Source organism: Lepisosteus platostomus, chromosome 5 (assembly GCF_059453375.1).
Source record: "Lepisosteus platostomus isolate fLepPlt1 chromosome 5, fLepPlt1.hap1, whole genome shotgun sequence".
NCBI lineage: Eukaryota > Metazoa > Chordata > Actinopteri > Semionotiformes > Lepisosteidae > Lepisosteus > Lepisosteus platostomus.
In genome coordinates, this window is record NC_142615.1 from 20,194,557 (window position 1) to 20,209,526 (window position 14,970).

The 14,970-nt window shown below is 51.9% G+C and overlaps 16 non-coding genes across 16 annotated transcripts; 8 read left to right on the forward strand and 8 right to left on the reverse strand.

Moving 5' to 3' along the window:
- Positions 1-131: 131 nt before the first annotated feature.
- trnah-gug (transfer RNA histidin (anticodon GUG)) lies at positions 132-203 on the reverse strand. Its single transcript has one exon. It is a non-coding gene; the product is annotated as a tRNA-His (tRNA).
- A 694-nt stretch (positions 204-897) lies between these two features.
- Positions 898-970, forward strand: trnav-cac (transfer RNA valine (anticodon CAC)). The gene has a single exon. It is a non-coding gene; the product is annotated as a tRNA-Val (tRNA).
- Positions 971-1,591: 621 nt separating this feature from the next.
- Positions 1,592-1,663, reverse strand: trnad-guc (transfer RNA aspartic acid (anticodon GUC)). Its single transcript has one exon. It is a non-coding gene; the product is annotated as a tRNA-Asp (tRNA).
- Positions 1,664-2,687: 1,024 nt separating this feature from the next.
- Positions 2,688-2,760, forward strand: trnaf-gaa (transfer RNA phenylalanine (anticodon GAA)). The gene has a single exon. It is a non-coding gene; the product is annotated as a tRNA-Phe (tRNA).
- Positions 2,761-2,869: 109 nt separating this feature from the next.
- On the forward strand, positions 2,870-2,942 carry trnav-aac (transfer RNA valine (anticodon AAC)). The gene has a single exon. It is a non-coding gene; the product is annotated as a tRNA-Val (tRNA).
- A 574-nt stretch (positions 2,943-3,516) lies between these two features.
- Positions 3,517-3,588, reverse strand: trnah-gug (transfer RNA histidin (anticodon GUG)). The gene has a single exon. It is a non-coding gene; the product is annotated as a tRNA-His (tRNA).
- Positions 3,589-4,282: 694 nt separating this feature from the next.
- Positions 4,283-4,355, forward strand: trnav-cac (transfer RNA valine (anticodon CAC)). The gene has a single exon. It is a non-coding gene; the product is annotated as a tRNA-Val (tRNA).
- Positions 4,356-4,976: 621 nt separating this feature from the next.
- Positions 4,977-5,048, reverse strand: trnad-guc (transfer RNA aspartic acid (anticodon GUC)). Its single transcript has one exon. It is a non-coding gene; the product is annotated as a tRNA-Asp (tRNA).
- A 1,026-nt stretch (positions 5,049-6,074) lies between these two features.
- trnaf-gaa (transfer RNA phenylalanine (anticodon GAA)) lies at positions 6,075-6,147 on the forward strand. Its single transcript has one exon. It is a non-coding gene; the product is annotated as a tRNA-Phe (tRNA).
- A 760-nt stretch (positions 6,148-6,907) lies between these two features.
- On the reverse strand, positions 6,908-6,979 carry trnah-gug (transfer RNA histidin (anticodon GUG)). The gene has a single exon. It is a non-coding gene; the product is annotated as a tRNA-His (tRNA).
- Positions 6,980-8,366: 1,387 nt separating this feature from the next.
- On the reverse strand, positions 8,367-8,438 carry trnad-guc (transfer RNA aspartic acid (anticodon GUC)). The gene has a single exon. It is a non-coding gene; the product is annotated as a tRNA-Asp (tRNA).
- A 1,022-nt stretch (positions 8,439-9,460) lies between these two features.
- On the forward strand, positions 9,461-9,533 carry trnaf-gaa (transfer RNA phenylalanine (anticodon GAA)). The gene has a single exon. It is a non-coding gene; the product is annotated as a tRNA-Phe (tRNA).
- Positions 9,534-9,650: 117 nt separating this feature from the next.
- trnav-aac (transfer RNA valine (anticodon AAC)) lies at positions 9,651-9,723 on the forward strand. Its single transcript has one exon. It is a non-coding gene; the product is annotated as a tRNA-Val (tRNA).
- A 1,084-nt stretch (positions 9,724-10,807) lies between these two features.
- trnah-gug (transfer RNA histidin (anticodon GUG)) lies at positions 10,808-10,879 on the forward strand. Its single transcript has one exon. It is a non-coding gene; the product is annotated as a tRNA-His (tRNA).
- A 574-nt stretch (positions 10,880-11,453) lies between these two features.
- trnav-aac (transfer RNA valine (anticodon AAC)) lies at positions 11,454-11,526 on the reverse strand. Its single transcript has one exon. It is a non-coding gene; the product is annotated as a tRNA-Val (tRNA).
- Positions 11,527-11,635: 109 nt separating this feature from the next.
- On the reverse strand, positions 11,636-11,708 carry trnaf-gaa (transfer RNA phenylalanine (anticodon GAA)). The gene has a single exon. It is a non-coding gene; the product is annotated as a tRNA-Phe (tRNA).
- Between the last annotated feature and the right edge of the window lie 3,262 nt (positions 11,709-14,970).

Below are 14,970 nucleotides of genomic sequence, written 5' to 3' on the forward strand. Positions count from 1 at the left end.
GTCGGAGTGGCCTCTGTCGTTCATCAACGATCCAGTCAGGCAGTACTCCTCTGTAAAGCGCCGTTCGTTCACGTCGATTGGCTTTTTTTTGCCTTCATTCGTGCGAGTAGTAAAAGCAGACGCCCCTATTCTGCCGTGACCCGGATTCGAACCGGGGTTGTTGCGGCCACAACGCAAAGTACTGACCACTATACGATCACAGCGAGTTACCGAGACACACGCGGCAGGGCGGAAAGGGCTGTGCTCTCTTCGTGTGACATAATTCGGAAAAGTCCTGACGTTGCATTTCAACTGAGCCCCAGTATACATCGACCCTTCGACACTCTGAGTGACAACTCTCTTGCGTGTTTTCTCATATTTATGTAGTTTGCTTGCTTGATGCCGTGAACAGCATGGTTGTTCGCTGCCATATAGTCTAGCGGTTAGGGTTCCTGGTTTTCACCCAGGCGGTTCGACTCGGTTTTGCCTCCTGCTTTCCAAAAGATCAGCACCGTGTACGAAAGAGCCGCATTAAAACTACTCGAACGTGCAAAACGTGCGAGAAGAGGGGGCGCTTGTTTCCAACCGAAACTTCTCGCGTGTGAGACGAGCTGATCATCGCTGTGGGAGGGTTACTCTGGTAGACAGGGCTGACCTTCGGCAATAGGATTTATAGTCTCCAAGATGATATTTGCACTTTCTGGAGAGGCGATTTTCTCCACTTCAGTAGCCCGATTTCGTCGATTGCGTGGAGAGGGCTGTAGAATGTGGCGCCGCCTTTCCTGCTCCGTCCATGACAGGCGTGCTGGTCTCTGGAGAGAGAGCACGGTCCATCAGCGCACTCCAATAAAGGCACTGGAAGCAGCTAAATCGCATTGGCGAAGCTCAGCGCTGGGCCGCTGGGCACGTCTTACCACCGTTTCCGTAGTGTAGTGGTTATCACGTTCGCCTCACACGCGAAAGGTCCCCGGTTCGAAACCGGGCGGAAACAGACATCTTTTGTCGCCAGGCACAAAAGGGGATTGGGGATTCGCCTAGCGCTGTGATCGAACAGACCCACTGGACCAACCTCTTAGTGTGGCGGGATCTGCACAGTGCATGTCACAGCGCATCCTGCTTTCACTTCAAGGCGCGTCCTGATGCACCCCAGTCTCCCGCGTGACAGGTGGGGACAGGTGACAGGTCCTATACTAACGAGGAAGACATCGCTCTCTCCGACCCCCGGCATCGTGTCCCGACCCACCGTGCTGGAAGCCGACGCGTGCTGTGATTCCTTTACGGAGCAGAAATGACAACCGAGGAGCCGAGAGATCATTTCAGCATTTCGCGTCTGAACGGAAAACACAAACGACCAACTCGGAATGACTTGCCTTTGACGCTTCTCAAAGCGTTCTTTGTGCATCGAACAGACCCACTCACCTCTTAGTGTGGCGGGATCTGCACAGTGCATGTCGCAGCGCTTCCTGCTTTCACTTCAATGTGCTTCCTGATGTCGAGTCGACTGCCGTGCGGAGGCTCTGAAAGCGAGAGCAATGAAAAGGTGCACGACGCTGTGAAAGAAAACAGAGAAGTGAAAGGCAGTCATTTCTCTAAGGAGGTGAAAGAAAAGCTACTCCCCGTCGGGGAATCGAACCCCGGTCTCCCGCGTGACAGGCGGGGATACTTGCCACTATACTAACGAGGAAGACATCGCTCTCTCCAACCCCCGGCATCGTGTCCCGACCCAGCATGCTGGAAGCCGACGCGTGCTGTGATCCCTTTACGGAGCAGAAATGACAACCGAGGAGCCGAGAGATCATGTCAGCATTTCGCGTCTGAACGGAAAACACAAACGACCAACTCGGAATGACTTGCCTTTGACGCTTTTCAAAGTGTTCTTTGTGCACGACGACTGCGCCGCCTAGCAGATACAAAGGGGTTGTACAACTTTGAACTAGCAAATGGAAGAGGGCTAAGCCCCCTCTCTTTTAGCCCAGGTTCGATCTGTCTCCCAGAATCACCAGGGCGCACACACACACACACCCGTGCCGTTGAAGTGCTCTGCTTCATTTCTAAGGGCAACTCAACATTCACTCCTACCCCGAGTGCAGAAAAGACAGCATCCGCAGCAACAACAGCTCAGGTCTCTGCACAGGAGCTAAGATGCCCTCATCTCCTCTGCTCTGCGGCTCCTGCGGAACGGAGTCCTGCCTGGAGCCGTGTTTGCAGGCGGCGGCTCCCCGCGCCCTGTCTGGGCGTCGTGTCCAAGAGCCCCTGGGAGGAAGAGCGAGCCCTCCCACTCGGGGGCTTTTCCACGGTCTGTGTGAGGAGGGGCGGGTGTGTCCAGTAGCTTATCGAGCGGAAGCCTGGGGCGGCGGAGAGCTGTGATCGTGCAGACCTTGAGGTGTCTCCTCTTTGTCTGCTTTCCCGCCCCCCCTCCGCCCAAGCTCTGCTCCAAAGTAGCCCGGCAACCCCTCACACCTGCACGTGTCACAACCTAAGGTGCGGTCATGAGACACCCATGGGGTGTCGTTCTGTTCTTGCTAATTGTTTCCTGCCCGTCGCAGGCAGGAGTCCATGCGAGGAAGATGCGCTGGACAGAGCTCAGAGGGCGCAGCTGGGTGGCTTTCCTTCTGAGTGACGTTCCTGCAACACTCTCCCGCTACTCTTGGTGCGCTCATGCCACAACACAGGAAGGCTGGAGCAGGTGGCTGTGGGCTTTGCGCACTGCCGAAATAGCTCAGTTGGGAGAGCGTTAGACTGAAGATCTAAAGGTCCCTGGTTCGATCCCGGGTTTCGGCATTTTGTTTCATCGCGCCCTTTGTTCCTCTCTCCAGCGCCACCTGCCTAAAGTGACGCGTCCCTTTCTCAGCCCGAAACGCAATTGAGACACCAGCAGCAGTCCTTACAGGTTTCCGTAGTGTAGCGGCTATCACGTTCGCCTAACACGCGAAAGGTCCCCGGTTCGAGACCGGGCGGAAACAGCCTCGTTTTGCACGCTCCTGTACTTCACAGAGGTCTTGAGCGACCGGTCATTTGTTCCCAATGTATTTCCGGTGCCTTCGTGCACTCTTGTACCAAACGCACGTTCCTTCTGTACGTGGAGCCGATCATTTGCAATTGGGCTGTGCCGACAGACCAGGTCGAGCTCTGTCGGCTCAAAAGCAGCGCAGGACCTGCAAGAACAACAGAAAGATTAGCATCCAGCGGGGGCCTCTTAGTGAGCCCAAGAGCTCATCAAGAATCGGCTCCAGCAACAGGGCTGGGCGCATTGTTCCATTCTCCGCCCACTCTCGGTGTAAACAAGTCCCTCCTGGTCTCTGCTTGAAATGCACTTTCCTGCGTTTGCTTTGGTGTAACTGGCTTCCCCTGCATGGGCGAATGTGAAGAAGATCCTTAGTAAGTCATTGAAGAAAACCGAGAAGAGGTCGGAGTGGCCTCTGTCGTTCATCAACGATCCAGTCAGGCAGTACTCCTCTGTAAAGCGCCGTTCGTTCACGTCGATTGGCTTTTTTTTGCCTTCATTCGTGCGAGTAGTAAAAGCAGACGCCCCTATTCTGCCGTGACCCGGATTCGAACCGGGGTTGTTGCGGCCACAACGCAAAGTACTGACCACTATACGATCACAGCGAGTTACCGAGACACACGCGGCAGGGCGGAAAGGGCTGTGCTCTCTTCGTGTGACATAATTCGGAAAAGTCCTGACGTTGCATTTCAACTGAGCCCCAGTATACATCGACCCTTCGACACTCTGAGTGACAACTCTCTTGCGTGTTTTCTCATATTTATGTAGTTTGCTTGCTTGATGCCGTGAACAGCATGGTTGTTCGCTGCCATATAGTCTAGCGGTTAGGGTTCCTGGTTTTCACCCAGGCGGTTCGACTCGGTTTTGCCTCCTGCTTTCCAAAAGATCAGCACCGTGTACGAAAGAGCCGCATTAAAACTACTCGAACGTGCAAAACGTGCGAGAAGAGGGGGCGCTTGTTTCCAACCGAAACTTCTCGCGTGTGAGACGAGCTGATCATCGCTGTGGGAGGGTTACTCTGGTAGACAGGGCTGACCTTCGGCAATAGGATTTATAGTCTCCAAGATGATATTTGCACTTTCTGGAGAGGCGATTTTCTCCACTTCAGTAGCCCGATTTCGTCGATTGCGTGGAGAGGGCTGTAGAATGTGGCGCCGCCTTTCCTGCTCCGTCCATGACAGGCGTGCTGGTCTCTGGAGAGAGAGCACGGTCCATCAGCGCACTCCAATAAAGGCACTGGAAGCAGCTAAATCGCATTGGCGAAGCTCAGCGCTGGGCCGCTGGGCACGTCTTACCACCGTTTCCGTAGTGTAGTGGTTATCACGTTCGCCTCACACGCGAAAGGTCCCCGGTTCGAAACCGGGCGGGAACAGACATCTTTTGTCGCCAGGCACAAAAGGGGATTGGGGATTCGCCTAGCGCTGTGATCGAACAGACCCACTGGACCCACCTCTTAGTGTGGCGGGATCTGCACAGTGCATGTCACAGCGCATCCTGCTTTCACTTCAAGGCGCGTCCTGATGCACCCCAGTCTCCCGCGTGACAGGTGGGGACAGGTGACAGGTCCTATACTAACGAGGAAGACATCGCTCTCTCCGACCCCCGGCATCGTGTCCCGACCCACCGTGCTGGAAGCCGACGCGTGCTGTGATTCCTTTACGGAGCAGAAATGACAACCGAGGAGCCGAGAGATCATTTCAGCATTTCGCGTCTGAACGGAAAACACAAACGACCAACTCGGAATGACTTGCCTTTGACGCTTCTCAAAGCGTTCTTTGTGCATCGAACAGACCCACTCACCTCTTAGTGTGGCGGGATCTGCACAGTGCATGTCGCAGCGCTTCCTGCTTTCACTTCAATGTGCTTCCTGATGTCGAGTCGACTGCCGTGCGGAGGCTCTGAAAGCGAGAGCAATGAAAAGGTGCACGACGCTGTGAAAGAAAACAGAGAAGTGAAAGGCAGTCATTTCTCTAAGGAGGTGAAAGAAAAGCTACTCCCCGTCGGGGAATCGAACCCCGGTCTCCCGCGTGACAGGCGGGGATACTTGCCACTATACTAACGAGGAAGACATCGCTCTCTCCAACCCCCGGCATCGTGTCCCGACCCAGCATGCTGGAAGCCGACGCGTGCTGTGATCCCTTTACGGAGCAGAAATGACAACCGAGGAGCCGAGAGATCATGTCAGCATTTCGCGTCTGAACGGAAAACACAAACGACCAACTCGGAATGACTTGCCTTTGACGCTTTTCAAAGCGTTCTTTGTGCACGACGACTGCGCCGCCTAGCAGATACAAATGGTTTGTACAACTTTGAACTAGCAAATGGAAGAGGGCTTAGCCCCCTCTCTTTTAGCCCAGGTTCGATCTGTCTCCCAGAATCACCAGGGCGCACACACACACACACACCCGTGCCGTTGAAGTGCTCTGCTTCATTTCTAAGGGCAACTCAACATTCACTCCTACCCCGAGTGCAGAAAAGACAGCATCCACAGCAACAACAGCTCAGGTCTCTGCACAGGAGCTAAGCTGCCCTCATCTCCTCTGCTCTGCGGCTCCTGCGGAGTGGAGTCCTGCCTGGAGCCGTGTTTGCAGGCGGCGGCTCCCCGCGCCCTGTCTGTGCGTCGTGTCCAAGAGCTCCTGGGAGGAAGAGAGAGCCCTCCCACTCGGGGGCTTTTCCACGGTCTGTGTGAGGAGGGGCGGGTGTGTCCAGTAGCTTATCGAGCGGAAGCCTGGGGCGGCGGAGAGCTGTGATCGTGCAGACCTTGAGGTGTCACCTCTTTGTCTGCTTTCCCGCCCCCCCTCCGCCCAAGCTCTGCTCCAAAGTAGCCCGGCAACCCCTCACACCTGCACGTGTCACAACCTAAGGTGCGGTCATGAGACACCCATGGGGTGTCGTTCTGTTCTTGCTAATTGTTTCCTGCCCGTCGCAGGCAGGAGTCCATGCGAGGAAGATGCGCTGGACAGAGCTCAGAGGGCGCAGCTGGGTGGCTTTCCTTCTGAGTGACGTTCCTGCAACACTCTCCCGCTACTCTTGGTGCGCTCATGCCACAACACAGGAAGGCTGGAGCAGGTGGCTGGGGGCGCTGCACACTGTCGAAATAGCTCAGTTGGGAGAGCGTTAGACTGAAGATCTAAAGGTCCCTGGTTCAATCCCGGGTTTCGGCATTTTGTTTCATCGCGCCCTTTGTTCCTCTCTCCAGCGCCCCCTGCCTACAGTGACGCGTCCCTTTCTCAGCCCGAAACGCAAGCGAGAAACCAGCAGCGGTCCCTGCAGGTTTCCGTAGTGTAGCGGCTATCACGTTCGCCTAACACGTGAAAGGTCCCCGGTTCGAGACCGGGCGGAAACAGCCAGCCTCGTTTTGCACGCTCCTGTACTTCACAGAGGTCTTGAGCGACCGGTCATTTGTTCCCAATGTATTTCCGGTGCCTTCGTGCACTCTTGTACCAAACGCACGTTCCTTCTGTACGCGGAGCCGATCATTTGCAATTGGGCTGTGCCGACAGACCAGGACGAGCTCTGTCGGCTCAAAAGCAGCGCAGGACCTGCAAGAACAACAGAAAGATTAGCATCCAGCGGGGGCCTCTTAGTGAGCCCAAGAGCTCATCAAGAATCGGCTCCAGCAACAGGGCTGGGCGCATTGTTCCATTCCCCGCCCACTCTCGGTGTAAACAAGTCCCTCCTGGTCTCTGCTTGAAATGCACTTTCCTGCGTTTGCTTTGGTGTAACTGGCTTCCCCTGCATGGGCGAATGTGAAGAAGATCCTTAGTAAGTCATTGAAGAAAACCGAGAAGAGGTCGGAGTGGCCTCTGTCGTTCATCAACGATCCAGTCAGGCAGTACTCCTCTGTAAAGCGCCGTTCGTTCACGTCGATTGGCTTTTTTTTGCCTTCATTCGTGCGAGTAGTAAAAGCAGACGCCCCTATTCTGCCGTGACCCGGATTCGAACCGGGGTTGTTGCGGCCACAACGCAAAGTACTGACCACTATACGATCACAGCGAGTTACCGAGACACACGCGGCAGGGCGGAAAGGGCTGTGCTCTCTTCGTGTGACATAATTCGGAAAAGTCCTGACGTTGCATTTTAACTGAGCCCCAGTATACATCGACCCTTCGTCACTCTGAGTGACAACTCTCTTGCGTGTTTTCTCATATTTATGTAGTTTGCTTGCATGATGCCGGGAACAGCATGGTTGTTCGCTGCCATATAGTCTAGCGGTTAGGGTTCCTGGTTTTCACCCAGGCGGTTCGACTCGGTTTTGCCTCCTGCTTTCCAAAAGATCAGCACCGTGTACGAAAGAGCCGCATTAAAACTACTCGAACGTGCAAAACGTGCGAGAAGAGGGGGCGCTTGTTTCCAACCGAAACTTCTCGCGTGTGAGACGAGCTGATCATCGCTGTGGGAGGGTTACTCTGGTAGACAGGGCTGACCTTCGGCAATAGGATTTATAGTCTCCAAGATGATATTTGCACTTTCTGGAGAGGCGATTTTCTCCACTTCAGTAGCCCGATTTCGTCGATTGCGTGGAGAGGGCTGTAGAATGTTGCGCCGCCTTTCCTGCTCCGTCCATGACAGGCGTGCTGGTCTCTGGAGAGAGAGCACGGTCCATCAGCGCACTCCAATAAAGGCACTGGAAGCAGCTGAATCGCATTGGCGAAGCTCAGCACTGGGCCGCTGGACACGTCTTCCCACCGTTTCCATAGTGTAGTGGTTATCACGCTCGCCTCACACGCGAAAGGCCCCGGTTCGAAACCGGGCGGAAACAGACATCTTTTGTCGCCAGGCACAAAAGGGGATTGGGGATTCGCCTAGCGCTGTGATCGAACAGACCCACTGGACCCACCTCTTAGTGTGGCGGGATCTGCACAGTGCATGTCACAGCGCATCCTGCTTTCACTTCAAGGCGCGTCCTGATGTACCCCAGTCTCCCGCGTGACAGGTGGGGACAGGTGACAGGTCCTATACTAACGAGGAAGACATCGCTCTCTCCGACCCCCGGCATCGTGTCCCGACCAACCGTGCTGGAAGCCGACGCGTGCTGTGATTCCTTTACGGAGCAGAAATGACAACCGAGGAGCCGAGGGATCATTTCAGCATTTCGCGTCTGAACGGAAAACACAAACGACCAACTCGGAATGTCTTGCCTTTGACGCTTCTCAACGCGTTCTTTGTGCATCGAACAGACCCACTCACCTCTTAGTGTGGCGGGATCTGCACAGTGCATGTCGCAGCGCTTCCTGCTTTCACTACAATGTGCTTCCTGATGTCGAGTCGACTGCCGTGCGGAGGCTCTGAAAGCGAGAGCAATGAAAAGGTGCACGACGCTGTGAAAGAAAACAGAGAAGTGAAAGGCAGTCATTTCTTTAAGGAGGTGAAAGAAAAGCTACTCCCCGTCGGGGAATCGAACCCCGGTCTCCCGCGTGACAGGCGGGGATACTTGCCACTATACTAACGAGGAAGACATCGCTCTCTCCAACCCCCGGCATCGTGTCCCGACCCAGCATGCTGGAAGCCGACGCGTGCTGTGATCCCTTTACGGAGCAGAAATGACAACCGAGGAGCCGAGAGATCATGTCAGCATTTCGCGTCTGAACGGAAAACACAAACGACCAACTCGGAATGACTTGCCTTTGACGCTTTTCAAAGTGTTCTTTGTGCACGACGACTGCGCCGCCTAGCAGATACAAAGGGGTTGTACAACTTTGAACTAGCAAATGGAAGAGGGCTAAGCCCCCTCTCTTTTAGCCCAGGTTCGATCTGTCTCCCAGAATCACCAGGGCGCACACACACACACCCGTGCCGTTGAAGTGCTCTGCTTCATTTCTAAGGGCAACTCAACATTCACTCCTACCCCGAGTGCAGAAAAGACAGCATCCGCAGCAACAACAGCTCAGGTCTCTGCACAGGAGCTAAGATGCCCTCATCTCCTCTGCTCTGCGGCTCCTGCGGAACGGAGTCCTGCCTGGAGCCGTGTTTGCAGGCGGCGGCTCCCCGCGCCCTGTCTGGGCGTCGTGTCCAAGAGCTCCTGGGAGGAAGAGCGAGCCCTCCCACTCGGGGGCTTTTCCACGGTCTGTGTGAGGAGGGGCGGGTGTGTCCAGTAGCTTATCGAGCGGAAGCCTGGGGCGGCGGAGAGCTGTGATCGTGCAGACCTTGAGGTGTCACCTCTTTGTCTGCTTTCCCGCCCCCCCTCCGCCCAAGCTCTGCTCCAAAGTAGCCCGGCAACCCCTCACACCTGCACGTGTCACAACCTAAGGTGCGGTCATGAGACACCCATGGGGTGTCGTTCTGTTCTTGCTAATTGTTTCCTGCCCGTCGCAGGCAGGAGTCCATGCGAGGAAGATGCGCTGGACAGAGCTCAGAGGGCGCAGCTGGGTGGCTTTCCTTCTGAGTGACGTTCCTGCAACACTCTCCCGCTACTCTTGGTGCGCTCATGCCACAACACAGGAAGGCTGGAGCAGGTGGCTGTGGGCTTTGCGCACTGCCGAAATAGCTCAGTTGGGAGAGCGTTAGACTGAAGATCTAAAGGTCCCTGGTTCGATCCCGGGTTTCGGCATTTTGTTTCATCGCGCCCTTTGTTCCTCTCTCCAGCGCCACCTGCCTAAAGTGCACCTGCCTAGAGTCCCTTTCTCAGCCCGAAACGCAAGCGAGACACCAGCAGCAGTCCCTACAGGTTTCCGTAGTGTAGCGGCTATCACGTTCGCCTAACACGCGAAAGGTCCCCGGTTCGAGACCGGGTGGAAACAGCCTCGTTTTGCACGCTCCTGTACTTCACAGAGGTCTTGAGCGACCGGTCATTTGTTCCCAATGTATTTCCGGTGCCTTCGTGCACTCTTGTACCAAACGCACGTTCCTTCTGTACGCGGAGCCGATCATTTGCAATTGGGCTGTGCAGACAGACCAGGTCGAGCTCTGTCAGCTCAAAAGCAGCGCAGGACCTGCAAGAACAACAGAAAGATTAGCATCCAGCGGGGGCCTCTTAGTGAGCCCAAGAGCTCATCAAGAATCGGCTCCAGCAACAGGGCTGGGCGCATTGTTCCATTCTCCGCCCACTCTCGGTGTAAACAAGTCCCTCCTGGTCTCTGCTTGAAATGCACTTTCCTGCGTTTGCTTTGGTGTAACTGGCTTCCCCTGCATGGGCGAATGTGAAAAAGATCCTTAGTAAGTCATTGAAGAAAACCGAGAAGAGGTCGGAGTGGCCTCTGTCGTTCATCAACGATCCAGTCAGGCAGTACTCCTCTGTAAAGCGCCGTTCGTTCACGTCGATTGGCTTTTTTTTGCCTTCATTCGTGCGAGTAGTAAAAGCAGACGCCCCTATTCTGCCGTGACCCAGATTCGAACCGGGGTTGTTGCGGCCACAACGCAAAGTACTGACCACTATACGATCACAGCGAGTTACCGAGACACACGCAGCAGGGCGGAAAGGGCTCTCTTCGTGTGACATAATTCGGAAAAGTCCTGACGTTGCATTTCAACTGAGCCCCAGTATACATCGACCCTTCGACACTCTGAGTGACAACTCTCTTGCGTGTTTTCTCATATTTATGTAGTTTGCTTGCTTGATGCCGTGAACAGCATGGTTGTTCGCTGCCATATAGTCTAGCGGTTAGGGTTCCTGGTTTTCACCCAGGCGGTTCGACTCGGTTTTGCCTCCTGCTTTCCAAAAGATCAGCACCGTGTACGAAAGAGCCGCATTAAAACTACTCGAACGTGCAAAACGTGCGAGAAGAGGGGGCGCTTGTTTCCAACCGAAACTTCTCGCGTGTGAGACGAGCTGATCATCGCTGTGGGAGGGTTACTCTGGTAGACAGGGCTGACCTTCGGTAACTCGCTGTGATCGTATAGTGGTCAGTACTTTGCGTTGTGGCCGCAACAACCCCGGTTCGAATCCGGGTCACGGCAGAATAGGGGCGTCTGCTTTTACTACTCGCACGAATGAAGGCAAAAAAAAGCCAATCGATGTGAACGAACGGCGCTTTACAGAGGAGTACTGCCTGACTGGATCGTTGATGAACGACAGAGGCCACTCCGACCTCTTCTCGGTTTTCTTCAATGACTTACTAAGGATCTTCTTCACATTCGCCCATGCAGGGGAAGCCAGTTACACCAAAGCAAACGCAGGAAAGTGCATTTCAAGCAGAGACCAGGAGGGACTTGTTTACACCGAGAGTGGGCGGAGAATGGAACAATGCGCCCAGCCCTGTTGCTGGAGCCGATTCTTGATGAGCTCTTGGGCTCACTAAGAGGCCCCCGCTGGATGCTAATCTTTCTGTTGTTCTTGCAGGTCCTGCGCTGCTTTTGAGCCGACAGAGCTCGACCTGGTCTGTCGGCACAGCCCAATTGCAAATGATCGGCTCCGCGTACAGAAGGAACGTGCGTTTGGTACAAGAGTGCACGAAGGCACCGGAAATACATTGGGAACAAATGACCGGTCGCTCAAGACCTCTGTGAAGTACAGGAGCGTGCAAAACGAGGCTGTTTCCGCCCGGTCTCGAACCGGGGACCTTTCGCGTGTTAGGCGAACGTGATAGCCGCTACACTACGGAAACCTGTAGGGACTGCTGCTGGTGTCTCGCTTGCGTTTCGGGCTGAGAAAGGGACGCGTCACTTTAGGCAGGTGGCGCTGGAGAGAGGAACAAAGGGCGCGATGAAACAAAATGCCGAAACCCGGGATCGAACCAGGGACCTTTAGATCTTCAGTCTAACGCTCTCCCAACTGAGCTATTTCGGCAGTGCGCAAAGCCCACAGCCACCTGCTCCAGCCTTCCTGTGTTGTGGCATGAGCGCACCAAGAGTAGCGGGAGAGTGTTGCAGGAACGTCACTCAGAAGGAAAGCCACCCAGCTGCGCCCTCTGAGCTCTGTCCAGCGCATCTTCCTCGCATGGACTCCTGCCTGCGACGGGCAGGAAACAATTAGCAAGAACAGAACGACACCCCATGGGTGTCTCATGACCGCACCTTAGGTTGTGACACGTGCAGGTGTGAGGGGTTGCCGGGCTACTTTGGAGCAGAGTTTGGGCGGAGGGGGGGCGGGAAAGCAGACAAAGAGGTGACACCTCAAGGTCTGCACGATCACAGCTCTCCGCCGCCCCAGGCTTCCGCTCGATAAGCTACTGGACACACCCGCCCCTCCTCACACAGAACGTGGAAAAGCCCCCGAGTGGGAGGGCTCTCTCTTCCTCCCAGGAGCTCTTGGACACGACGCCCAGACAGGGCGCGGGGAGCCGCCGCCTGCAAACACGGCTCCAGGCAGGACTCCACTCCGCAGGAGCCGCAGAGCAGAGGAGATGAGGGCAGCTTAGCTCCTGTGCAGAGACCTGAGCTGTTGTTGCTGTGGATGCTGTCTTTTCTGCACTGGTAGGAGTGAATGTTGAGTTGCCCTTAGAAATGAAGCAGAGCACTTCAACGGCACGGGTGTGTGTGTGTGTGTGCGCGCGCCCTGGTGATTCTGGGAGACAGCTCGAACCTGGGCTAAAAGAGAGGGGGCTTAGCCCTCTTCCATTTGCTAGTTCAAAGTTGTACAACCCATTTGTATCTGTTAGCAGTAAAAATTACTTAATGTCTTTGATGTTGTCATCAAAGATAAACTGTAGTCAGCAAAGATAAAAAGAAAATTATCTTTGCTTACTGCCCTGTCTTTCTCACACCTGAAGAAGGCTCCACAGCTAAAACGTTGTGATTCTTTTTTTCTCTTTTCAGCATGGAATAATCCTTTACTTGTTCCTTTGCAGCCTACGCATGTTCCTGACGTTCCTGACGCAGCTACTCACCTGATATTTAACATTTCTATAATCACAAATAAGAATACCACTGTGGGTATTTTTTTCCATGATTATTTATTCTGTCATTGAAGCATATTTATATCATACCGAAGTGTCATAATCACTGAAATTTTTATTTTTCATTTAGAAAATAAGAAAATGATAAATCACTATGAATTGCATTTAGCCTGTTCTGATCTAGATATTCTATATACTTTAACATGCCATGTTCACAATGTCACAACTCAGAAATGCAACAGTGAAGTGTTGTAATAACAAATGTACATACTGTTGGTGACATTGAGATGTTTTGGTAATAAAGAAGGAGGGACATGCAATGTTCACAGGATCAAATTTAAAAAACAATACAGTAAAATGTATTGTACTTCGGGATTATGAGGGCCTGTTCCATTGTGTCTCACACCTCAGTGTCAGAATTTTGAAACGTTTTTATAACCAGGGGGAAAACACTTTAACCAAATCAGCCAAGGTGCTGTCAGAGTATTAATATCATGTCTGCGTCGGTGATTACAGCTGACTATCGCTGGAGGACAGTTCACTGTGAACAAGTCAGCCTGCATAATGAGGGGGAAGAGACTGACCTCTGTGATGCACTATAGAGTTACACTAACCTTCTATCCAACTGTTCTATGCTGCATTCTATCATAGTGGTAAATATTGGTTTCTGTGCGTGTAATATTCCTTTTGTTGTCAAATATTTTTTAAGCACAAAGTTTGCTGTTGAAAATAAGCCTTGTGGTTCTCAATGTTGTGATCCTTTTCCCCCAGTGTCACCCAAATTGATACATTGTGCTTTGGCAATTCTTCAGGCTATATTGTTTAGAAGAGCTCAGTTGAATTAGTTTGCGTAGATAAAGTATTTATTTTCCCTTTAATCCTTTAAAACATTACATTTTCAATGCATTGTACTGTATCTTTCTTCCTACTAATTGTCATCATTTTTTTCTGGCTTGACCTTGTAATCAGAGATTTCAGAATATTCCTTAAAAACTAGTAAAAGAAGAGGGACAGATTCGTACACACTAAAAAATATGAAAGGGTAGCAGGACACAGTAACCACCAAACATCTTATAGATTATGAATGTGCCTGAATTTTTTCAGTGATTTAGAGGGTTCTGCCATTTAAGATGTTATGCTGTTCCTGTGTGATGTATCAAATGTGTTATTTAAATCTCCAGTCATTACTATATCAGTCTGATGGCCTTGCAGTATAGATTGCAATTCATCCAAAAATGCCAAAAAGTTTCCCATTGGTGATACACACAAGGAAATTAATGTACACCCCCCCCCCCAATCAACCAATTTAAAATCAAATACCTCCCTCCTCATCTGCAGGTGGAGAGATTAATGTCAGAAGAAATACAGGTTTAAAAGTCAGGAGCACTGATAGTCCTATTTTAAAATTATGCTAAAATGCTCACAATATATTTAAAAAGTTCTGTAAAATGCAAAAATAATTAAAAAATATTAAAAGAAGGTTAAAAGAAATGATACACAGTTATAAAGCTCAGGAATGATCAATTTGAAGTTACAATTCACTTACAATATGCCAAAATATTGTAAGTGGAAATACAAAAATATGTAAAACAGGTGTATAAAATTAAAAAAGAAGTTAAAAATAAATACTAAATACTTTGAAAATTCAGGAATGTGATTGGTCAGATGCTTACGATGAGTGTTGTTGGTGTTTCGTGTGATTTAGCGAAATTAAAAAAAAATTCAATTTAAAAACGGCAAGAGCTCGTATGAAAAAAAAGTTCGTAATGTATCTTTGTTGTAACAGCTGCGCCAGAACTAGTGTATTCATATACATCAGAAAAGTACCTGAACTTGACTGGTTTATATTCAGATATATGCATTGGGGACGAAAAGGAGACTTACATGGATTTTATTAGGTTTTAGGAATCAGAAAATTTATTTTTATATGTTTATGTCTACGAGCAGAAATAACTTCCTGCTTTCAGCGCTTTTATTGTTTCTGCTTGTAACCTCGAACAGAGAAACCCAGTACTGACTCACAGAAACGCCCCAGAGTTTCTGTGTTTCTGGGATTTAAGAGGGATGTACTGTATGATGACAGTAAAGGGAGTTTTTTTTCCCGCTGTAGAGTATGAAGGCGGTTTGATGAGTCTGGAGGGAGGAGACGCGCATTCCGCACGGGGAGCACAGAACAACGAGTTTCACCTGCAGCTCGCCGAGTCCTGTCCTATA